This window comes from Phyllobates terribilis, unplaced genomic scaffold, assembly GCF_046119375.1.
Source record: "Phyllobates terribilis strain yellow unplaced genomic scaffold, ASM4611937v1 Scaffold_4__5_contigs__length_816908805, whole genome shotgun sequence".
Classification (NCBI taxonomy): Eukaryota; Metazoa; Chordata; class Amphibia; order Anura; family Dendrobatidae; genus Phyllobates; species Phyllobates terribilis.
The window spans coordinates 135033287-135058120 of NW_027362764.1; the positions used below are offsets into that span (position 1 = coordinate 135033287).

The window sequence follows — 24834 nt, forward strand, 5'->3', positions numbered from 1 at the left end:
TTTACTGAATCTTTTCTCACAAAACTATATATCAATCTGCTCCGCTCCCCCTGCTCTATAACATGGTGCCTGCAGATTGGACTGCATTTTCATGGTGACCGGTTCTCTTTGATATGCTATATTTTGATGTAACAGTTTGCAAGTAAAAAAAAAAAAAAAATGCCCATTTAATTTTTTTCTAATTTAAAACTACATCATTGGAAAAACTATCTGTAACCTTATTAAGATTACACATGTAGTGTACCTGCATGGATTTCAATTTATCGTGAAATGCGTGGTAACCTGTTAAGATGGCAAAACCCTTTGAATCTACATCATCTTAGTTTTATTACATCAAAGCAGGTGATTATTTTCAATAAATCGATAATATTGGAACCTAAATGCAGATGGAATCGAAATCAATAACAATAAAAAAAAAATGCAACAATGTCTTTAAGAGTAAAAGATGTTTTTAAAAAAAAGTGCTGTTTTGAGCCTGCATTGTTGGGCCTTAATGCAGTGTAACACTGATAACCTGCTCACCATGGCACACAGGACTGAAATAGATCAATAATGTATTACATGATTGTTCCATTTATGGGGACCAGCCACCACATGCTTTTCTAGTCCCATCCATTCCCCATGTAATTCTCGCATTTCCCTTACTGTGATGATAAAACGTCAGGCGTTTCCCCCGGGAGTGGGATATTCACTGAACTATCCGTCTTGTTATGCAGAACACGGCCTGGACGGTCTGTCCTCCACGCTTCCCTCATTTGATGTTGTGTTATAGATAATAAAGACAGTCTCTATAATCCATCATCCACTGTGTGCCGCTGATCGCCGCTCTGCACCATGTGTGCCGAAAACAATACTGGGATAAAAGCAGGGACTTTCTTTATTCAATTACTCTGATATGTAATACTATAATGGCCATTTATGTGAAAACAGCCAATATTTGTAGAATATATAGCATAAAATGAGCCGCTGGTTATGTACTTGTTTTATAGATTGTTAGTATGGATGTGACTTAGTTATTGTAAATACAGTTTGCAAGGGAATGAATCAATGGATGCCGCATAGTCTGTATGTAAGACTTGAGGGAGAAAGTAGTAAATCAATAGAGTTGACATGATAAACTAACATGCTTTGACCTGTAGGCTCTGATATCCATGTTTGTTTGATCTCTTGGGATCAACTAGAAAAATTAGTTTTGCTTTCATTAATGAGATTTAAAACAAAGGGGTAGAAATAATTTATTAGTTACATACAGCCAGGCACAGATTGGGACTAAAATTCAGCCCTGGCATTTAAAAGCACACAAGGCCATGGGGGCTCCATCCCTGTCCTGCTGGAGTAAGTGATAGAGCCATCGTCTACATGCTCAGTCACAGCTGCCATCAGTACCGGCGTCCTGTTACAGTGTCTCAACCAATGGCGCCCATCTGGCATTTGCCGGGTTTGTCTGCTAACCAGTCCGGCCCTGCCCCAGTTATTAAATAAAAAAAAAATAGCACATACTCCACTATAGAGCTCCATTCTAGCGGACACCCTGCTGCTTCAGCCATAATAGGTGTTGGCACCAATCGTGGCCATTTAACCCCCCTTGATGCTACTCTGAATTGCAACAGCAACATCTAGATCAGGGTTCCCCAACGTGTGGCTCAGGAGCCACATGTGGCTAACAGGTTTATGATGTGTGGCTCTCAGCTGAGTGCCAGCTTTGTGTATTAGCACCATGACTAACAAAAAAGTTATAAAGAGCAGGTCTCCAAATGTTGACTTTTTTGAGTAACCCTGGACAGAAGAGCAGATATGGATGTCCATAAACTGGCCTTCAGGTTGGAGAAATACATTTGGTAAGCTGGAGATAGGATGAGATTGCCAGTTGGAGGGGGTTCTTGAAGCTGGATTCGATAGTGTTGTGGGAGTCCCCGGTGCAAGAGTACCAATTAAGGGTAAGGTGGCAACCACTGGGTGTAAGTATGCTGCCACGGTGTGATTTCTATGGGAAAGCTTTGGTTGTCATTATACTGGTATTGGTCGCTCTGGGTGTCACTTTTGGGGTGACCCCAGTAGTGGAATATCACTGCTCAGGGAGTTCTGGATATGGCTCGCGACCCTCTTTCAGAGCCGAATGTGGCTCTTAAGGCAAAAAAAGGTTGGAGATTATTGATCTAGATGGCTAATAGAGGGAGAGAGGTTCCCTCTGTAACCTCATTGGCACCCACGGTATTGATGGTTGCCATGGCAACCTGGGGCCAAATAATAGATTGGGCAGAGCATGTCTCAGGTGTCAAGTTCTCTTTAAGGCCAAAATTAGCTTGGTCACTAACTAAGGGGTTAAAAAATGCCAGATTTATCAAACGGCATGAACCAGTTTGATAACTCTGACACATTTTAAGCCTTTCTAGTCTAAATTCAGAATGAGATTGTATTGATAAATCTGCTGCGGTTAGTAGTAAGCTGCTTACCTTCTCCTAGCAGAGGCTGCCCCAATTAGTGATTTACCGTGTAACTGATTATGCATGGGATTTTGATCTGAAAAATGAGGATCCAACAACTATAAAAAATATACCGCGATCAAGAAGGTGACAAATTTTGGATACATCTAAATAAAAAAATAAAAAAGCAGAACGGTGTTAACTCCTTAGTGACCTGTGTACTACGAGCAGCGGATCGTGATTTGCGTTCCCAAGTGTATTCAGAATGGCAGAACGTTCCTTTGCTGAATTCTAATTTTTATCTACTGTGCATTTAAAATACATATTTTAATTTACCTTTGCTCCGGGACTCTTAAAGATTTCCAGTGTTTTATCTTTTCTATTAATTGTTTTCTCTTGATTTCTAAAGTAACGTTCAGTGCATATGTCTGATTGCATTGTTTTATGCTTCAGTCAGCATGCTCTTGTCGTAATCCTAAAGAGATGGTGCATTGTTCTATGACGTGATATAGAAAAGCATTTCCTGTGCGGCCCTTGGCCATAGTGTTTGCTCAAAATGTGTATCCTGGCTGTCTACGCTTCCTTTGGTGGTTATAGTCCACATCCTGCCTTATTTACTGACCCTTTCTACTATTTCATGATTTATGGTAAAAATGTTACATTTCTGAACTGGTCGCCAAAGAGTATCGATCCCATGGCATCAGCATTCAAAATGTTTTTCAGTGATCATTATACTTTACTAGATGGTGGCCCGATTCTAACGCATCGGGTATTCTAGAATATGTATGCGGCCGACCGGGCACAATCAGCAGAGCGTTGTTTAAATTTGCCGCCAAAATCGCTGATTGGTCGAGGCCGGCAACCGCGACCAATCAGCAAAGCGGTGTTTAAATGTGGAGCCAAGATCGGTGATTGGTCGCGGCCGATATTTAAATTTGGCGCCCAAATCGGTGATTGGTCGCGGGCAGCATCCGCGACCAATCAGCACAGTAGTGTTTAACTTTTGCAGTAAGATCAGTGATTGGTCGCGGACTTCGGACCCGACCAATCATCGAATCGTCTTGGTGAGGACCGAGGAGCGGCGCTGCCTGTGCGGGTACTTCCGCTGCGAGAACCCGGGACATGAGCGGGCGCTCACAGCAGAAGTATCCCGACCCGCAGCGCCGCTCCCCGGTCCTCCTTTCCGCATGGAGGTCAGCGACGCCGGCGGTCCTTCCGCTGCTACCGGCCGGGAGATGAGCGCCTCGTGCCGGTCATCTCCCGGCTGCATCTCCGTCCCGCAGATGGGTCCGGCGGTCGAGGTCCTTCTGCTGTTACCGGCAGGGAGATGAGCTCCTCGCGGCGCTCATCTCCGGAGGCGCTCATCTCCCGGCTGCATCGCCGCTGAGCTCCGTCCCGCAGATGAGCCGCTAATGGCCGCCATCTTTTTTCAGAAATCCCGCGGCGCTGATTGGCTGCTGCTGGACCAATGAGTGATGCGGAATTTCCAGGACAGACAGACAGACAGACGGGATAAGACAATTATATAGTACTAGATGGTGGCCCGATTGTAACGCATCGGGTATTCTAGAATATGTATGCGGCCGACCGGGCGCAACTAATCAGCAAAGCAGTGTTTAAATGGGTTGCGCACTACTTTAAATTAACCCCCCAATGTATCCCCCTGGGGCCCCTAATGAATTTTGGAGGACCGGGAAGCGAGGCCGCCGGTCTGGGTGCTTCTGCTGCGAGCAGCCGGGAGATGACCGGCTAGCACAGGGTGAGCGTGGTTGCGTCAGAGTCTGAGCGTCAGAGTCTGAGCGTCAGAGTCTGAGCGTCAGAGTCTGAGCGTCAGAGTCTGAGCGTCAGAGTCTGAGCGTCAGAGTCTGAGCGTCAGAGTCTGAGCGTCAGAGTCTGAGCGTCAGAGTCTGAGCGTCATAGCGTGAGTGTCAGAGTCTGAGCGTGAGCTTCATAGCGTGAACATCAGAGCGTGAGCGCGTGAGCGTCAGAGCGTGAGCGTCAGAGCGTGAGCGTCAGAGTCTGAGCGTGAGCTTCATAGCGTGAGCGTCAGAGCGTGAACGTCAGAGCGTGAGCGTGAGCGTCAGAGCGTGAGCGTCAGAGCGTGAGCGTCAGAGCGTGAGCGCCAGAGCGTGAGCGCGAGCGTGTGCTTCAGAGCGTGAGCGCCAGAGCGTGAGCGCGAGCGTGTGCTTCCGAGCGTGTGCGTCCGAGCGTGTGCGTCCGAGCGTGTGCTTCCGAGCGTGTGCTTCAGAGCGTGTGCTTCAGAGCGTGTGCTTCAGAGCGTGTGCTTCATAGCGTGAACGTCAGAGCGTGAGCGTCAGAGCGTGAACGTCAGAGCGTGAGCGTCAGAGTCTGAGCGTGAGCTTCATAGCGTGAACATCAGAGCGTGAGCGTCAGAGCGTGAACGTCAGAGCGTGAGCGTCAGAGCGTGAGCGTCAGAGCGTGAGCGTCAGAGCGTGAGCGTGAGCGCGAGCGTGTGCTTCAGAGCGTGAGCGCCAGAGCGTGAGCGCCAGAGCGTGAGCGCGAGCGTGAACGTCAGAGCGTGAGCGTCAGAGCGTGAACGTCAGAGCGTGAGCGTCAGAGTGTGAGCGTGTGCTTCAGAGCGTGAGCGTCAGAGCGTGAGCGCGAGCGTGTGCTTCAGAGCGTGAGCGCCAGAGCGTGAGCGCGAGCGTGTGCTTCAGAGCGTGTGCTTCAGAGCGTGTGCTTCAGAGCGTGTGCTTCAGAGCGTGTGCTTCCGAGCGTGAGCGTCCGAGCGTGAGCGTCAGAGTGTGAGCGTGTGCTTCAGAGCGTGTGCTTCAGAGCGTGTGCTTCAGAGCGTGTGCTTCAGAGCGTGAGCGCCAGAGCGTGAGCGTCAGAGCGTGAACGTCAGAGCGTGAACGTCAGAGCGTGAGCGTCAGAGTGTGAGCGTGTGCATCAGAGCGTGAGCGCCAGAGCGTGAGCGCGAGCGTGTGCTTCAGAGCGTGAGCGCCAGAGCGTGAGCGCGAGCGTGTGCTTCAGAGCGTGAGCGCCAGCGTGTGCTTCAGAGCGTGAGCGTCCGAGCGTGAGCGTCCGAGCGTGAGCGTCCGAGCGTGAGCGCCAGAGCGTGAACGTCAGAGCGTGAACGTCAGAGCGTGAGCGCCAGAGCGTGTGCTTCAGAGCGTGAGCGCCAGAGCGTGAGCGTCCGAGCGTGAGCGTGTGCTTCAGAGCGTGAGCGCGAGCGTGTGCTTCAGAGCGTGAGCGCCAGAGCGTGAGCGTCCGAGCGTGAGCGTGTGCTTCAGAGCGTGTGCTTCAGAGCGTGAGCGTCCGAGCGTGAGCGTCCGAGCGTGAGCGCCAGAGCGTGAGCGCCAGAGCGTGAGCGCCCGAGCGTGAGCGTCCGAGCGTGAGCGTCAGAGCGTGAGCTTCATAGCGTGAACGTCAGAGCGTGAGCTTCATAGCGTGAGCGTCAGAGCGTGAGCGCCAGAGCGTGAACGTCAGAGCGTGAGCGTCAGAGCGTGAGCGTGAGCGCCAGAGCGTGTGCTTCAGAGCGTGAGCTTCATAGCGTGAACGTCAGAGCGTGAGCTTCATAGCGTGAGCGTCAGAGCGTGAGCGCCAGAGCGTGAACGTCAGAGCGTGAGCGTCAGAGCGTGAGCGTGAGCGCCAGAGCGTGTGCTTCAGAGCGTGAGCGCCAGAGCGTGAGCGCCAGAGCGTGAGCGTCCGAGCGTGAGCGTGTGCTTCAGAGCGTGAGCGTCCGAGCGTGAGCGTCCGAGCGTGAGCGTGTGCTTCAGAGCGTGAGCGTCCGAGCGTGAGCGTCCGAGCGTGAGCGTGTGCTTCAGAGCGTGAGCGTCCGAGCGTGAGCGTGAAAGTCAGAGCGTGAGCGCCAGAGCGTGAAAGTCAGAGCGTGAGCGCCAGAGCGTGAAAGTCAGAGCGTGAGCGCCAGAGCGTGAAAGTCAGAGCGTGAGCGTCAGAGCGTGAGCGTGAGCGCCAGAGCGTGAGCGTCAGAACGTGAGCGTGTGCTTCAGAGCGTGAGCGTCCGAGCGTGAGCGTCAGAGCGTGAGCGTCAGAGCGTGAGCGTCAGCGTGTGCGCGAGCGTGTGCGTCAGAGCGTGAGCGCCAGAGCGTGAACGTCAGAGCGTGAACGTCAGAGCGTGAGCGCCAGAGCGTGTGCTTCAGAGCGTGAGCGCCAGAGCGTGAGCGTCCGAGCGTGAGCGTGTGCTTCAGAGCGTGAGCGTGAGCGCGAGCGTGTGCTTCAGAGCGTGAGCGCCAGAGCGTGAGCGTCCGAGCGTGAGCGTGTGCTTCAGAGCGTGTGCTTCAGAGCGTGAGCGTCCGAGCGTGAGCGTGAGCGTCCGAGCGTGAGCGTCCGAGCGTGAGCGTCCGAGCGTGAGCGTCCGAGCGTGAGCGCCAGAGCGTGAACGTCAGAGCGTGAGCTTCATAGCGTGAGCGTCAGAGCGTGAGCGTCAGAGCGTGAGCGCCAGAGCGTGAACGTCAGAGCGTGAACGTCAGAGCGTGAGCGTGAGCGCCAGAGCGTGTGCTTCAGAGCGTGAGCGCCAGAGCGTGAGCGTCCGAGCGTGAGCGTGTGCTTCAGAGCGTGAGCGTCCGAGCGTGAGCGTCCGAGCGTGAGCGTGAGCGTCCGAGCGTGAGCGTCCGAGCGTGAGCGTGTGCTTCAGAGCGTGAGCGTCCGAGCGTGAGCGTGAAAGTCAGAGCGTGAGCGCCAGAGCGTGAAAGTCAGAGCGTGAGCGCCAGAGCGTGAAAGTCAGAGCGTGAGCGCCAGAGCGTGAAAGTCAGAGCGTGAGCGCCAGAGCGTGAAAGTCAGAGCGTGAGCGCCAGAGCGTGAAAGTCAGAGCGTGAGCGTCAGAGCGTCAGAGCGTGAGCGTGAGCGCCAGAGCGTGAGCGTCAGAACGTGAGCGTGTGCTTCAGAGCGTGAGCGTCCGAGCGTGAGCGTCCGAGCGTGAGCGCCAGAGCGTGAGCGTCCGAGCGTGAGCGTCCGAGCGTGAGCGTGAGCGTCCGAGCGTGAGCGTCAGAGCGTGAGCGTGTGCTTCCGAGCGTGTGCGTCCGAGCGTGAGCGTCCGAGCGTGAGCGCCAGAACGTGAGTGTCCGAACGTGAGCGTCAGAGCGTGAGCGTCCGAGCGTGAGCGCCAGAACGTGAGCGTCCGAGCGTGAGCGTCAGAGTGTGAGCGTGAGCGTCCGAGCGTGAGCGTCCGAGCGTGAGCGTGAGCGCCAGAGCGTGAGCGTCAGAACGTGAGCGTGTGCTTCAGAGCGTGAGCGTCAGAGCGTGAGCGTCCGAGCGTGAGCGTCAGAGCGTGAGCGTCAGCGTGAGCGTCAGAGCGTGAGCGTCAGCGTGAGCGCGAGCGTGTGCGTCAGAGCGTGAGCGCCAGAGCGTGAGCGTGAGCGTCAGAGCGTGAGCGTCAGCGTGAGCGCGAGCGTGTGCGTCAGAGCGTGAGCGCCAGAGCGTGAGCGCGAGCGTGTGCTTCAGAGCGTGAGCGTGAGCGCCAGAGCGTGAGCGTCCGAGCGTGAGCGTCCGAGCGTGAGCGTCCGAGCGTGAACGCCAGAGCGTGAGCGACCGAGCGTGAGCGTGAGCGTCCGAGCGTGAGCGTCCGAGCGTGTGCTTCAGAGCGTGAGCGTCCGAGCGTGAGCGTCCGAGCGTGAGCGCCAGAGCGTGAGCGTCCGAGCGTGAGCGTCCGAGCGTGAGCGTCCGAGCGTGAGCGTCCGAGCGTGAGCGTCCGAGCGTGAGCGTCAGAGCGTGAGCGTGTGCTTCCGAGCGTGTGCGTCCGAGCGTGAGCGTCCGAGCGTGAGCGCCAGAACGTGAGTGTCCGAACGTGAGCGTCAGAGCGTGAGCGTCCGAGCGTGAGCGCCAGAACGTGAGCGTCCGAGCGTGAGCGTCAGAGTGTGAGCGTGAGCGTCCGAGCGTGAGCGTCCGAGCGTGAGCGTCCGAGCGTGAGCGCCAGAGCGTGAGCGTCCGAGCGTGAGCGTCCGAGCGTGAGCGTGAGCGTCCGAGCGTGAGCGTGAGCGTCAGAGTGTGAGCGTGTGCTTCCGAGCGTGTGCTTCCGAGCGTGTGCGTCCGAGCGTGAGCGCCAGAGTGTGAGCGTCAGAGTGTGAGCGTGTGCTTCCGAGCGTGTGCGTCCGAGCGCGAGCGCCAGAGCGTGAGCGTCCGAGCGTGAGCGTCCGAGCGTGAGCGCCAGAACGTGAGCGTCCGAGCGTGAGCGCCAGAGTGTGAGCGTGTGCTTCCGAGCGTGAGCGTCCGAGCGTGAGCGCCAGAACGTGAGCGTCCGAGCGTGAGCGTCAGAGCGTGAGCGCCAGAGTGTGAGCGTGTGCTTCCGAGCGTGAGCGTCCGAGCGTGAGCGCCAGAGCGTGAGCGTCCGAGCGTGAGCGCCAGAACGTGAGCGTCAGAGTGTGAGCGTGTGCTTCAGAGCGTGTGCTTCAGAGCGTGTGCTTCAGAGCGTGAGCGTCCGAGCGTGAGCGTCCGAGCGTGAGCGTGTGCTTCAGAGCGTGAGCGTCCGAGCGTGAGCGTCAGAGTGTGAGCGTGTGCTTCAGAGCGTGTGCTTCAGAGCGTGAGCGTCCGAGCGTGAGCGTCCGAGCGTGAGCGTGTGCTTCAGAGCGTGAGCGTCCGAGCGTGAGCGTCCGAGCGTGAGCGCCAGAACGTGAGCGTCAGAGCGTGAGCGCCCGAGTGTGAGCGTGTGCTTCCGAGCGTGAGCGTCCGAGCGTGAGCGTCCGAGCGTGAGCGTGTGCTTCAGAGCGTGAGCGTCCGAGCGTGAGCGTCCGAGCGTCAGAGCGTGTGCTTCAGAGCGTGAGCGTCAGAGCGTGAGCTTCATAGCGTGAACGTCAGAGCGTGAGCTTCATAGCGTGAACGTCAGAGCGTGAGCTTCATAGCGTGAGCGTCCGAGCGTGTGCTTCAGAGCGTGAGCGCCAGAGCGTGAGCGTCCGAGCGTGTGCTTGTGAGCGTCCGAGCGTGAACGCCAGAGCCTGAGCGTCCGAGCGTGAGCGTCCGAGCGTGAGCGTCAGTGTGAGCGTGTGCTTCAGAGCGTGTGCTTCCGAGCGTGAGCGCCAGAGCGTGAGCGTCCGAGCGTGAGCGCCAGAACGTGAGCGTCCGAGCGTGAGCGTCAGAGCGTGAGCGCCAGAGTGTGAGCGTGTGCTTCCGAGCGTGAGCGTCCGAGCGTGAGCGTGTGCTTCAGAGCGTGAGCGTCCGAGCGTGAGCGTCCGAGCGTGAGCGTCAGTGTGAGCGTGTGCTTCAGAGCGTGTGCTTCCGAGCGTGAGCGCCAGAGCGTGAGCGTCCGAGCGTGAGCGCCAGAACGTGAGCGTCCGAGCGTGAGCGTCAGAGCGTGAGCGCCAGAGTGTGAGCGTGTGCTTCCGAGCGTGAGCGTCCGAGCGTGAGCGTGTGCTTCAGAGCGTGAGCGTCCGAGCGTGAGCGTCCGAGCGTCAGAGCGTGTGCTTCAGAGCGTGTGCTTCAGAGCGTGTGCTTCAGAGCGTGTGCTTCAGAGCGTGGGCGCCAGAGCGTGAGCGCGTGAGCGTCCGAGCGTGAGCGTCAGAGTGTGAGCGTGTGCTTCCGAGCGTGTGCTTCCGAGCGTGAGCGTCAGAGCGTGAGCGTCAGAGCGTGAACGTCAGAGCGTGAGCTTCATAGCGTGAACGTCAGAGCGTGAGCTTCATAGCGTGAGCTTCATAGCGTGAACGTCAGAGCGTGAGCGTCAGAGCGTGGGCGCCAGAGCGTGAGCGTGTGAGCGTCAGAGCGTGAGCGTGTGCTTCAGAGCGTGAGCGTCAGAGCGTGAGCGCCAGAGTGTGAGCGTGTGCTTCCGAGCGTGTGCTTCCGAGCGTGTGCTTCCGAGCGTGAGCGTCAGAGCGTGAGCGTCAGAGCGTGAGCGCCAGAGTGTGAGCGTGTGCTTCCGAGCGTGAGCGTCCGAGCGTGAGCGCCAGAGCGTGAGCGTCCGAGCGTGAGCGTGTGCTTCAGAGCGTGAGCGTCCGAGCGTCAGAGCGTGAGCGTCAGAGCGTGAGCTTCATAGCGTGAACGTCAGAGCGTGAGCTTCATAGCGTGAACGTCAGAGCGTGAGCTTCATAGCGTGAGCGTCAGAGCGTGAGCGTCAGAGCGTGGGCGCCAGAGCGTGAGCGTGTGCTTCAGAGCGTGAGCGTCAGAGCGTGAGCGTGTGCTTGTGAGCGTCAGAGCGTGAGAGCGTCAGAGTGTGAGCGTGTGCTTCAGAGCGTGAGCGTCAGAGCGTGAGCGTGTGAGCGTCAGAGCGTGAGCGTCAGAGCGTGAGCGTCAGAGTGTGAGCGTGTGCTTCAGAGCGTGTGCTTCAGAGCGTGTGCTTCAGAGCGTGTGCTTCAGAGCGTGGGCGCCAGAGCGTGAGCGTCAGAGCGTGGGCGCCAGAGCGTGAGCGTGTGAGCGTCAGAGCGTGTGCTTCAGAGCGTGTGCTTCAGAGCGTGGGCGCCAGAGCGTGAGCGTGTGAGCGTCAGAGCGTGAGCGTCAGAGCGTGGGCGCCAGAGCGTGAGCGTGTGAGCGTCAGAGCGTGTGCTTCAGAGCGTGTGCTTCAGAGCGTGTGCTTCAGAGCGTGGGCGCCAGAGCGTGAGCGCGTGAGCGTCCGAGCGTGAGCGTCCGAGCGTGAGCGCCAGAGCGTCCGAGCGTGAGCGTCCGAGCGTGAGCGCCAGAGCGTGAGCGTCAGTGTGAGCGTGTGCTTCCGAGCGTGAGCGCCAGAGCGTGAGCGTCAGAGTGTGAGCGTGTGCTTCCGAGCGTGAGCGTCAGAGCGTGAGCGTCAGAGTGTGAGCGTGTGCTTCCGAGCGTGAGCGCCAGAGCGTGAGCGTCCGAGCGTGAGCGTGTGCTTCAGAGCGTGAGCGTCCGAGCGTGAGCGTCCGAGCGTCAGAGCGTGTGCTTCAGAGCGTGAGCTTCATAGCGTGAACGTCAGAGCGTGAGCTTCATAGCGTGAACGTCAGAGCGTGAGCTTCATAGCGTGAGCTTCATAGCGTGAACGTCAGAGCGTGAGCGTCAGAGCGTGGGCGCCAGAGCGTGAGCGTGTGAGCGTCAGAGCGTGAGCGTGTGCTTCAGAGCGTGAGCGTCAGAGCGTGGGCGCCAGAGCGTGAGCGTGTGAGCGTCAGAGTGTGAGCGTGTGCTTCAGAGCGTGTGCTTCAGAGCGTGAGCGTCAGAGCGTGGGCGCCAGAGCGTGAGCGTCAGAGTGTGAGCGTGTGCTTCAGAGCGTGTGCTTCAGAGCGTGTGCTTCAGAGCGTGTGCTTCAGAGCGTGAGCGTCAGAGCGTGGGCGCCAGAGCGTCAGAGCGTGAGCGTCCGAGCGTGAGCGTGAGCGTCCGAGCGTGAGCGTCAGAGCGTGAGCGCCAGAACGTGAGCGTCCGAGCGTGAGCGTCAGAGCGTGAGCGCCAGAGCGTGAGCGCCCGAGCGTGAGCGTCCGAGCGTGAGCGTCAGAGCGTGAGCGTGTGCTTCAGAGCGTGAGCGTCAGAGCGTGAGCTTCATAGCGTGAACGTCAGAGCGTGAGCTTCATAGCGTGAACGTCAGAGCGTGAGCTTCATAGCGTGAACGTCAGAGCGTGAGCTTCATAGCGTGAGCGTCAGAGCGTGAGCGTCAGAGCGTGGGCGCCAGAGCGTGAGCGTGTGAGCGTCAGAGCGTGAGCGTGTGCTTGTGAGCGTCAGAGTGTGAGCGTGTGAGCGTCAGAGTGTGAGCGTGTGCTTCAGAGCGTGAGCGTCAGAGCGTGAGCGTCAGAGCGTGAGCGTCAGAGCGTGGGCGCCAGAGCGTGAGCGTGTGCTTCAGAGCGTGAGCTTCAGAGCGTGAGCTTCAGAGCGTGAGCGTCCGAGCGTGAGCGCCAGAGCGTGAGCGTCCGAGCGTGAGCGTCCGAGCGTGAGCGTCCGAGCGTGAGCGTCCGAGCGTGAGCGCCAGAGCGTGAGCGTCAGTGTGAGCGTTTGCTTCCGAGCGTGAGCGTCAGAGCGTGAGCGTCAGAGTGTGAGCGTGTGCTTCAGAGCGTGGGCGCCAGAGCGTGAGCGTGTGAGCATCAGAGCGTGAGCGTCCTAGCGTGAGCGTCCTAGCGTGAGCGTCAGAGTGTGAGTGTGAGCGTGTGCTTCAGAGCGTGAGCGTCAGAGCGTGGGCGCCAGAGCGTGGGCGCCAGAGCGTGGGCGCCAGAGCGTGAGCGTCAGAGCGTGAGCGTGAGCGTCAGAGCGTGAGCGTCCGAGCGTGAGCGTCTGAGCGTCAGAGCGTGGGCGCCAGAGCGTGAGCGTCCGAGCGTGAGCGTCAGAGTGTGAGCGTGTGCTTCAGAGCGTGTGCTTCAGAGCGTGTGCTTCAGAGCGTGTGCTTCAGAGCGTGGGCGCTAGAGCGTGAGCGTCAGAGCGTGAGCGTGTGAGCGTCCGAGCGTGGGCGCCAGAGCGTGAGCGTGAGAGCGTCCGAGCGTGAGCGTCAGAGCGTGAGCGCGAGCGTGAGCGTCAGAGCGTGAGCGTCAGAGCGTGGGCGCCAGAGCGTCAGAGCGTGAGCGTCAGAGTGTGAGCGTGTGCTTCAGAGCGTGTGCGTCCGAGCGTGGGCGTCCGAGCGTGAGCGCCAGAGTGTGAGCGCCAGAGTGTGAGAGGTTGAGCGGGTGAGGGTAAGCCGCTAACGGCCGACATCTTGTTCTCAAACCCCGCATCGCTGATTGGCCGCGGCCTGACCAATCAGCGACGTGGGATTTCCTAGACAGACACACAGACAGACACACAGACAGACACACAGACAGACACACAGACAGACACACAGACAGACACACAGACAGACACACAGACAGACACACAGACAGACACACAGACAGACACACGGGATAAGACAATTATATATATTAGATTATACTTTATGGTATATTGGTTCAGGTGTTTGCGGAATATGACTAGCTCAGACTTTGACAGATTAGACGTGGTTTTGACAGTGTACTTTACATGGCGAATTTGGTTTGTGATGTAAAAGTGTCTGATTTCTTAGTGACCACCAGGATAGTTTTTCATACTTCAGCAGATGAGTAATAAGAAACCTACTCATCAAACAACAAAATGAAAACCTCTTCCTGTGGGGAAAGGTAGGGAAATGAGAACCTGGGTGCACACAAATTGGTCAGTTTGTGCACTAATTACCTTAATTTTATTAGTATTGATTCTTTTTAAAGCACCACTCTAGCGTTTTTTTTTTTTTATTTCAGCGTTGGAGTGGTGCCTCTAATATAAGATACCTGCCCCTAGTATTATACTTATCAGCCACATCTTCTGTTTTTCCCAGTATCGCTCTGGTCCCATCCGCCATCTTGTGACTGAAACTTCTGACTGACCGGGAGTCAGAGGTAATGTTCACACGCGCTCAGGGTAAGGGCTCATGCAGATGTACATGGATTTCAGTCTGATATTGGACCACCATGCTTAGACTGGCCTCGGGTCTCCTGAACATGACAGCCTCATAGAAATATATGAAGCTGTCACGATCGGGTCGGGAGAACCGCGGCCAGTCAGTGCATTAGTGGTCCGTGCTTGGACTGATTGGCATGGACTTCTGAATGAGCGCAAGTCTATGAGGGCCGCGTTCTGGCTCTTATAGACTTACATAGTGTTGGGACTTTCAGCTTGCTCAGCAAACACTGGAATCAATCCAGCCGGTCATAACTTGCAGAAGACAATCGGAGTGGTGCTTTAAAGGGAACCTTGTCACCATTTTGAACCAGCTTGGTGCTTAGACCTCCGCTGCCAGGAGGAAATGAACTCTGTTCCGCTCGGTAGCGTTCAGGGTTCAGATACCGTATTTACAAAATGGGGAGAACCCAAAAAGAGACCCCTCTCTAACAAGCCATAAAACTTAGCTTTTACTTCATATTTGATTAAAAACGCCTAGGGGTATATAAAACTTTGTCCCTAAGCTGCCTCTAGTATTTAGAGGCAGATTAGGGACAAAGTGTTATACAGTGGTGGCCAAAAGTATTGGCACCCCTGCAATTCTGTCAGATAATACTCAGTTTCTTCCTGAAACTGATTGCAATCACAAATTCTTTGGTATTATTATCTTCATTTAATTTGTCTTCAATGAAAAAAACACAAAAAGAATTTTCCTAAAGCCAAATTGGATATAATTCCACACCAAATCTGAAAAAGGGGATGGACAAAAGTATTGGCACCCTTTGAAAAATCATATGACGCTTCTCTAATTCATGTAATTAACAGCACCTGTAACTTACCTGTGGCCCCTAACAGGTGTTGGCAATAACTAAATCACACTTGCAGCCAGTTAACATGGATTAAAGTTGACTCAACCTCTGTCCTGTGTCCTTGTGTGTACCACATTGAGCATGGAGAAAAGAAAGAAGACCAAAGAACTGTCTGAGGACTTGAGAAACCAAATTGTGAGGAAGCATGAGCAATCTCAAGGCTACAAGTCCATCTCCAAAGACCTGAATGTTCCTGTGTCATCCGTGTGCAGTGTCATCAAGAAGTTTAAAGCCCATGGCACTGTGGCTAACCTCCCTAGATATGGATGGAAAAGAAAAATGGACGAGAGATTTCAATGCAAGATTGTGCGGATGGTGGATAAAGAACCTCGACTAACATCCAAACAAGTTCAAGCTGCCCTGCAGTCCGAGGGTACAACAGTGTCAACCCGTACTATCCGTCGGCGTCTGAATGAAAAGGGACTGTATGGTAGGATACCCAGGAAGACCCCACTTCTTACCCCGAGACATAAAAAAGCCAGGCTGGAGTTTGCCAAAACTTACCTGAGAGCCTAAAACGTTTTGGAAGAATGTTCTCTGGCCAGATGAGACAAAAGTAGAGCTTTTTGGGAAAAAGCATCAACATAGAATGTACAGGAAAAAAAAAAGGCATTCAAAGAAAAGAACACGGTCCCTACAGTTAAACATGGCGGAGGTTCCCTGATGTTTTGGGGTTGCTTTGCTGCCTCTGGCACTGGAATGCTTGACTGTGTGCATGGCATTATGAAGTCTGAAGACTACCAACAAATTTTGCAGCATAATGTAAGTCCCAGTGTGAGAAAGCTTGGTCTCCCTCAGAGGTCATGGGTCTTCCAGCAGGACAATGACCCAAAACACACTTCCAAAAGCACTATAAAATGGTTTGAGAGAAAGCACTGGAGACTTCTAAGGTGGCCAGCAATGAGTCCAGACCTGAATCCCATAGAACACCTGTGTAGAGATCTCAAAATGGCAGTTTGGAGAAGGCACCCTTCAAATATCAGGGACCTGAAGCAGTTTGCCAAAGAAGAATGGTCTACAATTCCAGCAGAGCATTGTAAGAAACTCATTGATGGTTACCGGAAGCGGTTGTTCGCAGTTATTTTGGCTAAAGGTTGTGCAACCAAGTATTAGGCTGAGGGTGCCAATACTTTTGTCTGGCCCTTTTTTGGAGTGTTGTGTGAAATGATCAATGATTTGATTTTTGCTTCATTCTCTTGTGTTTTTTCCTTGCAAGCAAATTAAATGAAGATAATAATTATCAAAGAATTTGTGATTGCAATCATTTTCAGGAAGAAACTGAGTATTATCTGACAGAATTGCAGGGGTGCCAATACTTTTGGCCAGCACTGTATACCCCTAAGAATTTTTAATTAAATATGAAATAAAAGCTATGTTTTATGGCTTGTTAGAGAGGGGACTCTTTTGGGTTTCTCCCTATTTTGTAAATACATTATCAATATACCCCTACCAGGCCATTGTTTTTCTCACAGTTTATTTATGGGTTCAGATACCACTCTGTGTATAGAGAGCTGTGGCTGTAACCACGCCACCGACCCTGACTGACCGCATTAGTCATTGCAACCGACAGCAGCTTTTTGTTTATTTATTTTTCCTATTTTTTTTTTAAATGTACACTGCTCAAAAAATAAAGGGAACACTCAAATAACACAATGTAACTCCAAGTCAATAACTCTTCTGTGAAATCTACCTGTCCAGTTTTGAAGCAACACTGATTGTGAATCAATTTCTCCTGCTGTTGTGCAAATGGAATAGACAACTGGTAGAAATGATAGGCAATTCGCAAGTTACCCCCTATAAAGGAGCCGTTCTGCAAGTGGTGACCACAGACCATTTCTCTGTTCTCATCCTTTTTGGCTGTTGTTTTGGACACATTTTCATTTTTGCATTGCTCTCACCTCTAGAGGTACAGTAGCATGAGGCGGTGTCTATACAGTACAACCCACAGAAGTTGCTCAGGTAGTGCAGTTCATCCAGGATGGCACATCAGTGCTAGCTGTGGCAAGAAGGGTAGCTGTGTCTGTCAGCACAGTGTCCAGAGCATGGAGCAGATACCAGGAGATGTGGATGGAGCCATAGGAGGGCGATGTGGAGGGAGCCATAGGAGTGCAACAACCCAGCAGCAGGACAGTTACCTCCTCCTTTGTGCAAGGAGGAACAGGAGGAGCACTGCCAGAGCCCTGCAAAATGCACAATCGGTTAGAAACCGACTCCATGAGGGTGGTATGAGGGCCTGACGTCCACAGATGGGGGTTTGGGCTCACAGCCCAACACCGTGCAGAACACTTTGCATTTGCCACAGAACACCAGGATTGGCAAAGTCGCCACTGGTGCTCTGTGCTCTTCACAGATGAAAGCAGGTTCACACTGAGCACATGTGACAGAGAGTCTGGAGACGCCGTGGAGAGTGATCTGCTGCCTGCAACATCCTTCAGCATGACCGGTTTGGCAGTGGGTCAGTAATGGTGTGGGGTGGCATTTCTTTGGAGGGCCGCACAGCCCTCAATGTGCTCGCCAGAGATAGCTTGACTGCCATTGGGTACCGAGATGAGATCCTCAGACCCCTTGTGAGATCATATGCTGGTGCGGTTGGCCCTGGGTTCCTCCTAATGCAGGACAATACCAGACCTCATGTGGCTGGAGTGTGTCAGCAGTTCCTGCAAGATGATATATATATAATAAATATATATATATATATATATATATATATATATATATATATATATATATATATATATATATATATATATATATATATATATATATATCTCTCTATCCATTCAATTCTTTCACATATTGACCCATAAGATCATTAAAAACCTTTAGGGACATTTCAACACTAAATATTTTATTTTTTATATCTGAGTTTGCCTTTCATTTACGCTGCCATGTTAATCCCAATTACAGGATACAATAAGCCTCCTGGCTGCAGACTAGGGCTTATCTGGGTTTCTTATGACCCTACAGCTCCTGCTTCCTCCTGACATTCCAATGGATAAAAACTGGAAAGACAATGAGAACCGTAGAGTCTTATCCAGGTTAAAAAGAGAAGATAAAAAGCAGAATGTGCTCACCTTGTGGGGTTGTGAAAGTCACAACCCCTATATTAGTTGAAGAAATCGGTTGCTGCAGATCTACAATATGGAGTAGCTTGTAAAGGCCCCGTCACACATATCGAGATCGCTAGCGAGATCGTTAGTGCGTCACGGTTTTGGGATCGCTGGAGAGTCGTTTCGTGATCGCTGGGGAGCTGTCAAACATGCAGAACTTCCCAACGATTTCGGCCGCCCCAGCGATCTAACTGACGATCTCGGCGGTTGTTGGGACGCTTTTACAGCAGCTATTTCAACGATCCACACCTTGATAGGGACTGTACTGTGTCATTAAGGCGTGCATAAAATCACTTTTCCGCGCCCCCTCATCTCCGATTGGTGGACGCTACTGCGTTCTGATTGGGCGGCCTTGGTTTAACATCGCTACTGCGTCTCCGGTCAGATGGGAACACTGGTGTGTGCATTGTTCCTGTACAGATGTATGGATGTCCATATATTTATATGAATATATATATAGAGATTTAAATGGCCATTTATGTGTATGCATATCTGTATGTTTGAGAGTATGTATGTGTATATTTAGTTATCTATATACGTATGTGTATATGAGTGTGTGTGTATATATTTATGTACTTAAAAATATGTATGAGTACATGGATGAATCTGTTTACATACGAGTACACAAATGTATATGCGTGTATGTATGTATGTATGTATCTGTATACGCATGTGTATACATATGTATGTGTATATATATATATATGGACTGCTTACTGCGGTGACTACTGCTACTACTGAAAGAATGAGAAACAAAGCTTTTGCATAGTAGAACACCCAGTTTATTAGACACATCAGTACAGAAATGTCAGTAGTGTAGAAACATGAGTAGTTGCCCACTATAGGTTTTGATGCTGCCAAGGAACAGCACGAGGACCGTTAAAATACTGGCAGTAGTTGTCGCGGCAGGTCTTCGCATCATGGGTGTTTCTGCCATGTCCCACTGGTTGAAGGCCTGCAATTGCAGGATCGTTTGCACTTCATTCACCGAGCTCCACTTCCCCATTGGCTAGGTCCACAGAGTCCACGAAGCCAGGCGGACAGTACGTAATTGCATCACGTCGACTAAGAAAGTTGTGAAGTGTGCAACAGGCCAAAACAACAGAGTCTATTGATTTAAGCTTCATGTTAATTGGCGTGTGAAAAACTCTGAAGCGGCTGGCCAGGACAGCGTGTCAGAAAACGTGCTGTGTGGGTGTGTGTGCACGAGACCCCTAAAATATCTGCCCATGCAAAAGCATATATATACAGATAGAAGCCAAGCCCTCCCTCCCTGAAGAGCAATGATAACAGATAATTGGTAATGTCCTATAAATGAATTAAAAATGGAAACTCATTTGAGACCCCAAACAATACCTACCTCACTAAAGATGTCTGATTTCTTCAAAGTGGAGTCACAGCCGGAGAACGCTGGTGGGATCCGGAAAATAAGGACGCAGTAGCGACCACCAATCGGGGACGAGGGGCGCGGAAAAGTCAAATTTATGCACGCTTGCGTGTCTCAGCTCTGAATCGCTAACGAGGTCGTTGATAAGGTGTCAAATACAGCTGTGCACACTACCCAGCGGGAGCACAACGACCCAGGAATGGTCCAGGAAGCTTTGTAACGATCAGCGATCTCACAGCAGGAGCCTCATCGTTGCCACCTGTCAGACATAACGAGATCACTAGCGAGATCGCTATTGCGTCACGCATCAACGATCTCGCTAGCGATCTCGTTATGTGTGACGGGGCCTTAAGACTCGAAGTAAGTGGATATAAATCCGCGCTGCCAATGATCCAGAATGTAGAAGACTAGCGAAAAGGTTTTTATTTGTTAACGCATTTTGAAGTAAACTTACTTCATCAGGACAAACCACAATGAACAATGTGGTTTGTCTTGATGAAGAAGTATGTTTACTTCGAAACGCATTGACAAATAAACGCATTTAAACCTTTTTGGTGGTCTTCTACATTCTGGATCATTGGCAGTGCAGATTTATATCCACATGCTGTACTTCCAGTATTCCAAGCTTCTCCTGACATTCTGCAATCACAAAGGATGAAGCACAGTTATCGCTTCACATACTGTATACCCTGTTCTTGTTCAGTGTTGTGTATACAATTCATAGCGATCATGAAGGCAGAGATTGCAATAAACCATGTCTGCCTTCTCTATGGGGAGTTCTCTTTTATGTGATACAATGTGCACAATCTTGTGCAGCTGCTTATTCTGCAATGATGTTTTAGAATATCATTCCAGAGTAATATGTGGACTGCCTAGATGTTTGAAGTCTATGCGTGGTCCGTAAGTAGTTAAGTACCTAAACTTTTCTTTATTTTATTTACTTTTTATCTTGGCATTGCAAAGTCATGAACTTCTGTAATAATCTTCATTATCATATTTTGCTACATTTTCTCAAACACTATGCTGCAATGCTGTTTCACATGGCCTGTTCTTGCTTCTTTAGATTCTGCTTTACAATGCTGCTCCACTAAGATCCAGTAAAAAGTGGGCATCTGTTATGGATCCGATAACCCAGTACTGTCTGACTGAAGGTGGAAACATAAGCAGGGCTGTGCATTAAAATACATGTATATGCGCGCAGCAAAAGTGGGTAGATGTGCCGAACAGATATGAAAACTAACAAGATATGGACTACCAAAAAGTTATATAGATACATAATATTAGTGTCTAGTTGAAGTTTGCATATGTAGGTAAAACCATGGAACAAAATCTCTTATACTATACATATACTATTATGTTCTAGGTTGGTCAGTTAGGTGATCATGTTAATGAGGTGGTCTCAATAGACTTGATATCTAATCTGAAAAGATTTTCATTCATGGAATTGATCATCCACATTTTTTAACATAAGACTGTTTATCACTTGCTCATGCACAAAGCAGTATTACAGATTGGTGTAGTGTTAATCTTGTAGTACAACGACCATAAAACTTGTAGGCTTTCAGATGTCTGGTAGCTGCTTGGATACGCACCGGCACAGGGTTTTTATATCAAAACACCATAAAGTTTATTGTCCATCATAAACTTTACAGTTTCAAAACCAAAACTGCCAGTACAAATGAATAGCATAAACAGTCCTTTCTTCAGCAGTGAAACAAGGTAAATATAGCAGCTTCACAAGTCTCGGTATTCCAGGCAGTATCCGCTCAAGCAGTTTAAACGTGTTCACCAACAAACACACCTCTGTTTAGCTACAGCTCAAACTCCACTCCACTGAGCTAACCTAACTGTCTGTTGTTAGTCCTGTAAGTCCTGGGCTGGATTATAAAGCCTGGACCCAGAATCCAGTCAAGTTAAAACTCTCTAAATAACCTAGTGTTACTGGTACAGACTTTACATTACCAAGGACAGCCACCTGGGTGACACACACCTGCCATCCAGGACCTTACCGCCTGCTTTCTTACAATTTATATATAATCCCATTCTGTAAATCAGATTGTTCACACTGGTCCTGATGAAGGGGCGTCCTGGAGTCAGGTGCTTCTATTATGAAGAGGAGTGTGCCCCCACTCTGTCCCTGTCCTGCCCCAACTCAGCTCATTTTCGTGGAGCTGGGAGAAACTGGTGTGAAAAAGCCAAAACTGCTAAATGTTGGCCCAATTCCGAGTTCGGACTAAATTTTGTGACTTTTCAAAGCTTTTACGCCAGAGTTCTGTCAAGAAACCGTTGATGAATCGGGCTAGCTAGGATTCCTTCACCTTCTGGGCATACCTCCCTTTCACCCCTATTTGCCTCCTAACTTCCTTCTTTCTTTAGCTACCCCCATACACCTCTCTTGTATTATTTTTTTTTCCTGTTATCAAAAGTTTGTGATTTTGTCATTTTGAAATGTTATTTCTTTGTTTGTTCCAAAACTTTCAATAAATATTTAGAGTTTAAAAAACAAACAAAAAAACTTTGATGAATCGGGCTCTTTGAATGGACCTGCAAAGCACAGCTCTATTTCATGTGTAGTGTCTGCAGTACATTTCCTGTGGAATGGAGCTGTTCTGCAGTCCTGTGCAACTGCTGCTACACCTTGAACTGGGCTGACCTTTGCAGCTACTTTCAAAATGTTGATGATCGGTGGAGATGCCTAGTTTTAGACCCCCACCGAACCTATATTGATGGACAGGTCATCAATTTGTTGTGACTTGTTAACACTTTTAATTGTGAGGGTGGGGGTTAGATTTGGGGTTCAGCAATAGATGCATTATATTTATAAGCAAATTAGTCTTCACTTTATATTACTAATGCCACCCTAATTGAATTCTATGAATGGTAATTTAACCCTTCACTTCCCAATATTAGTTTCCTTCAATACACTAATTAAAGATTTCTCCTTACATTACTTAAAATCGCCTTGACAGAGCCGTGTGCAATAGGATAAGTTCCTAACCTGATCATTCTATCCCACCAAATTACTTTCATCCATATGTCAGATTCTGCTCTGCAAAGATCGTATATCTTTCTATGGGAAAGGAACATGAACCTTCCATTAAAAGCCAGACTGCTAGAATACATCATTCTTCACATGGATTATCACATTGTGATGAGGTGCAAGAAAATAAATGTAAAATTATTTCATACATCTCCGAGGTGGACCACACCTGTCGACACAAGTGGTGTCTATCCATTTGTGGCAGCTGTTAGATGTGCAACTGAGATAAAGGAGGGGGCTGGAAACAGCAGAGCTAGGGGGAAGCCACCCATGACCAGGGTTGGCCTGGAGGTTTCATTCCCCTCCCAGGTCTGGTAGTTTGAATGGAGCAGGTTGGGGATTGGGTAATGGGAAGCAGGGGGGCGGGTAGTGAAAAAGGGGGTATATATATGGAAAAGTGCGGGAAAACCGCCATTCCCTTAGGAACAACGGAGAGAGTTACCTGCAATGGCGTCCATTCAATCCCTGGTGGGCCAGCTTCAAGTTGCAGCAAGATCACGGAGAGAGGGATGGCTGGAGGCCCAGCTATCTGCCTTGCTGGGAACAGCCGCGGACGCAGAAGCGCAGTCTGGATCTGTAAGAAAGAGCAGGAGGAGGAGGCCACGGCCCCCGGAGAGACTGTCACCCGAGGTACCCACGCGGAACAGGCGCAGGCTCCGGAGCCCCTCCGGGGACCCTGCGGGGGGAGAGCAAGATAGGGTGGTTCCTGCCCGACGCTCTCGCCCTGGCAGGAATCCACCCAGCCGGTCTGTTGCCGCCGTTCAGCGCGGAGCCTACACAAGAGGCGAGGGACGCACCAGATACACAGCCGACGGGACAAGCATCGCGAGACACGGGAGTTCGGGCCGTAGCTGGGTGGCGCGGCTGCGGCGCGTAACGCATCTGCGACGCGCTGCGCGCCTGTCGGCAGCGGCAGGGCCCAGCAGGACTTGAGAAGAACCGGAACCATCGAGGCAACAGTGCGGAGGACGGCAGGCACCACTGGCGATGCTCCTGTCGGGGTGCCTGCTGGGACAAACACGAGGAAGATGGGGAGGCAAGCACCCACGGGCAGGCAGCAGTCATGGGACCCACTGCCGCGTGGCTCAAGTGGACGACGTGGAAGAGAAGGAGCGGCGGGCAGCATCGAGCTGCCTGGCAGCGCCGGTTCGGGAAGCACAGACCAGGCCCGTGGGTCTGGGTCCGGGAGTCGGAGGAGGATCGGAGCGACATCCAGGATTCCAAGGCGGGACGGTGGAATACGGTCGCCGAGACGACAACGGCCAGCTGTATCTGTTCAGGTCCCCCCTGGTGACGAGGAAGCCAGGGGCGCGGGCCTGGAGGAGCGAATGGACACCAATGGATCCGACTACAGTAGCGACCGTGATGGAAGGAGCGAGCATCTGGATTCAGGATTTCCGGCTGGCGGGGACACAGCACCTGTGCAGCGGCGTGAGTATGATCGTACAGCGTGTTTGGGGCCCGCGGGGGCGGTTTTGCTTGATGAAGGTAGTGATCAGGAGGTAGCATCGAGGGGGAGGGGTTTAGCCGGTCCGGATGGGGCAGGGGTATCCGGAATTAGAGATATATTATATAGCATGTCACAGGTTTTGATGAGAATGGAGAGTGCGGCAGCGGGTGGGTCAAGAGGATCCCCCGTGGATACCTGGTTACCAGGGCAAGGGTTGTCGCCGCAACCTACTGGGGTAGAGGTAGGATCAGCGGCGGGCGTCGAGGGAGTAGCGACTGGGGTTTCAGTCTCGGTACAGACGGAAAAGGACAAGGGTGATACTGTGAAGCTTGATGACAGGGCAAAAGGGGAGGTGTATGTGTGCTTCGAGGGACCGCTGGGGGCACACTTAAAGAAGTGAAGGAGAAAATTTGGGTTGATGAATACGTGGAAATTTTCTCCCTTCTTCCCCTGGAGAAGTTTAATTTAGACAAGGGGAAGAAGGATGATAGCAAGAAGGAGGAGGAGGAGAAGCGGAGGTGGCGTTTGATTCCTCAGACTTTTGCAAATTGGCTTCAAGCTTTTGCTATATTGGCCGGGGTCATTGGGGAGACGTTTCCTGAGAATTGCTTGGGTTTGTTCTGCTATTTAGATGCGATTGGGGAAGCGCATCGTACTTACGGGGGACAAACATGGCTTAGGTATGATGAGCAATGCAGACAGAGGAAGGCGGTACGGCCGGAAATCAGGTGGGACCAAAAAGATATTGGGCTTTGGTTAAAAGTAATGGCTCCCGCTAGATACGGGCAGTCCTTTCACGGGAGCGGGGGGAGCGGGAGTTACTCATCAGGAACGGGCGGAGGCAGCCAGGGAGCACAGGGAGGAAAAGATAAGTCAGGAACGTGCTGGCAGTTTAATGACGGCCAGTGTAAATTTGGGAATGGCTGTAAGTTCAAGCATGTTTGCTCCCATTGTAACGGGAGCTCCCACGGGGCAGCAAAATGTTTCAAGAAAGGAAAGGGACGAACGTCGGCGGGTTCTGGTCAAGGGGGCGACTCCGGTGAATCTTCCAAGGATGGCCCCCTTTCTAAATAGATACCCTGATAAAGAGAAGGCCGGAATTATTAGGGATGGGTTTTTAGAAGGTTTCAGGATCCCGCCTCCTGAGCATACAGTTCCCTTTTCGGTTAAGAATCTTAGGTCTGCTTTGTTGCATCCAGAGGTTGTTAGTGTTAAGTTGGCAAAAGAAGTTGAGTTGGGTCGCATGGCGGGGCCTTTTGATAGTTAACCAGTGGAAGGCGTGATCAT

General features: G+C 52.0%; 1 protein-coding gene across 2 annotated transcripts in view; it reads left to right on the forward strand.

Annotated features, from left to right (window-relative positions):
* The window catches only part of RAPGEF5 (Rap guanine nucleotide exchange factor 5), a 372046-nt gene that overhangs the window by 178447 nt on the left and 168765 nt on the right, over window positions 1–24834 (forward strand). The window lies entirely within an intron of this gene.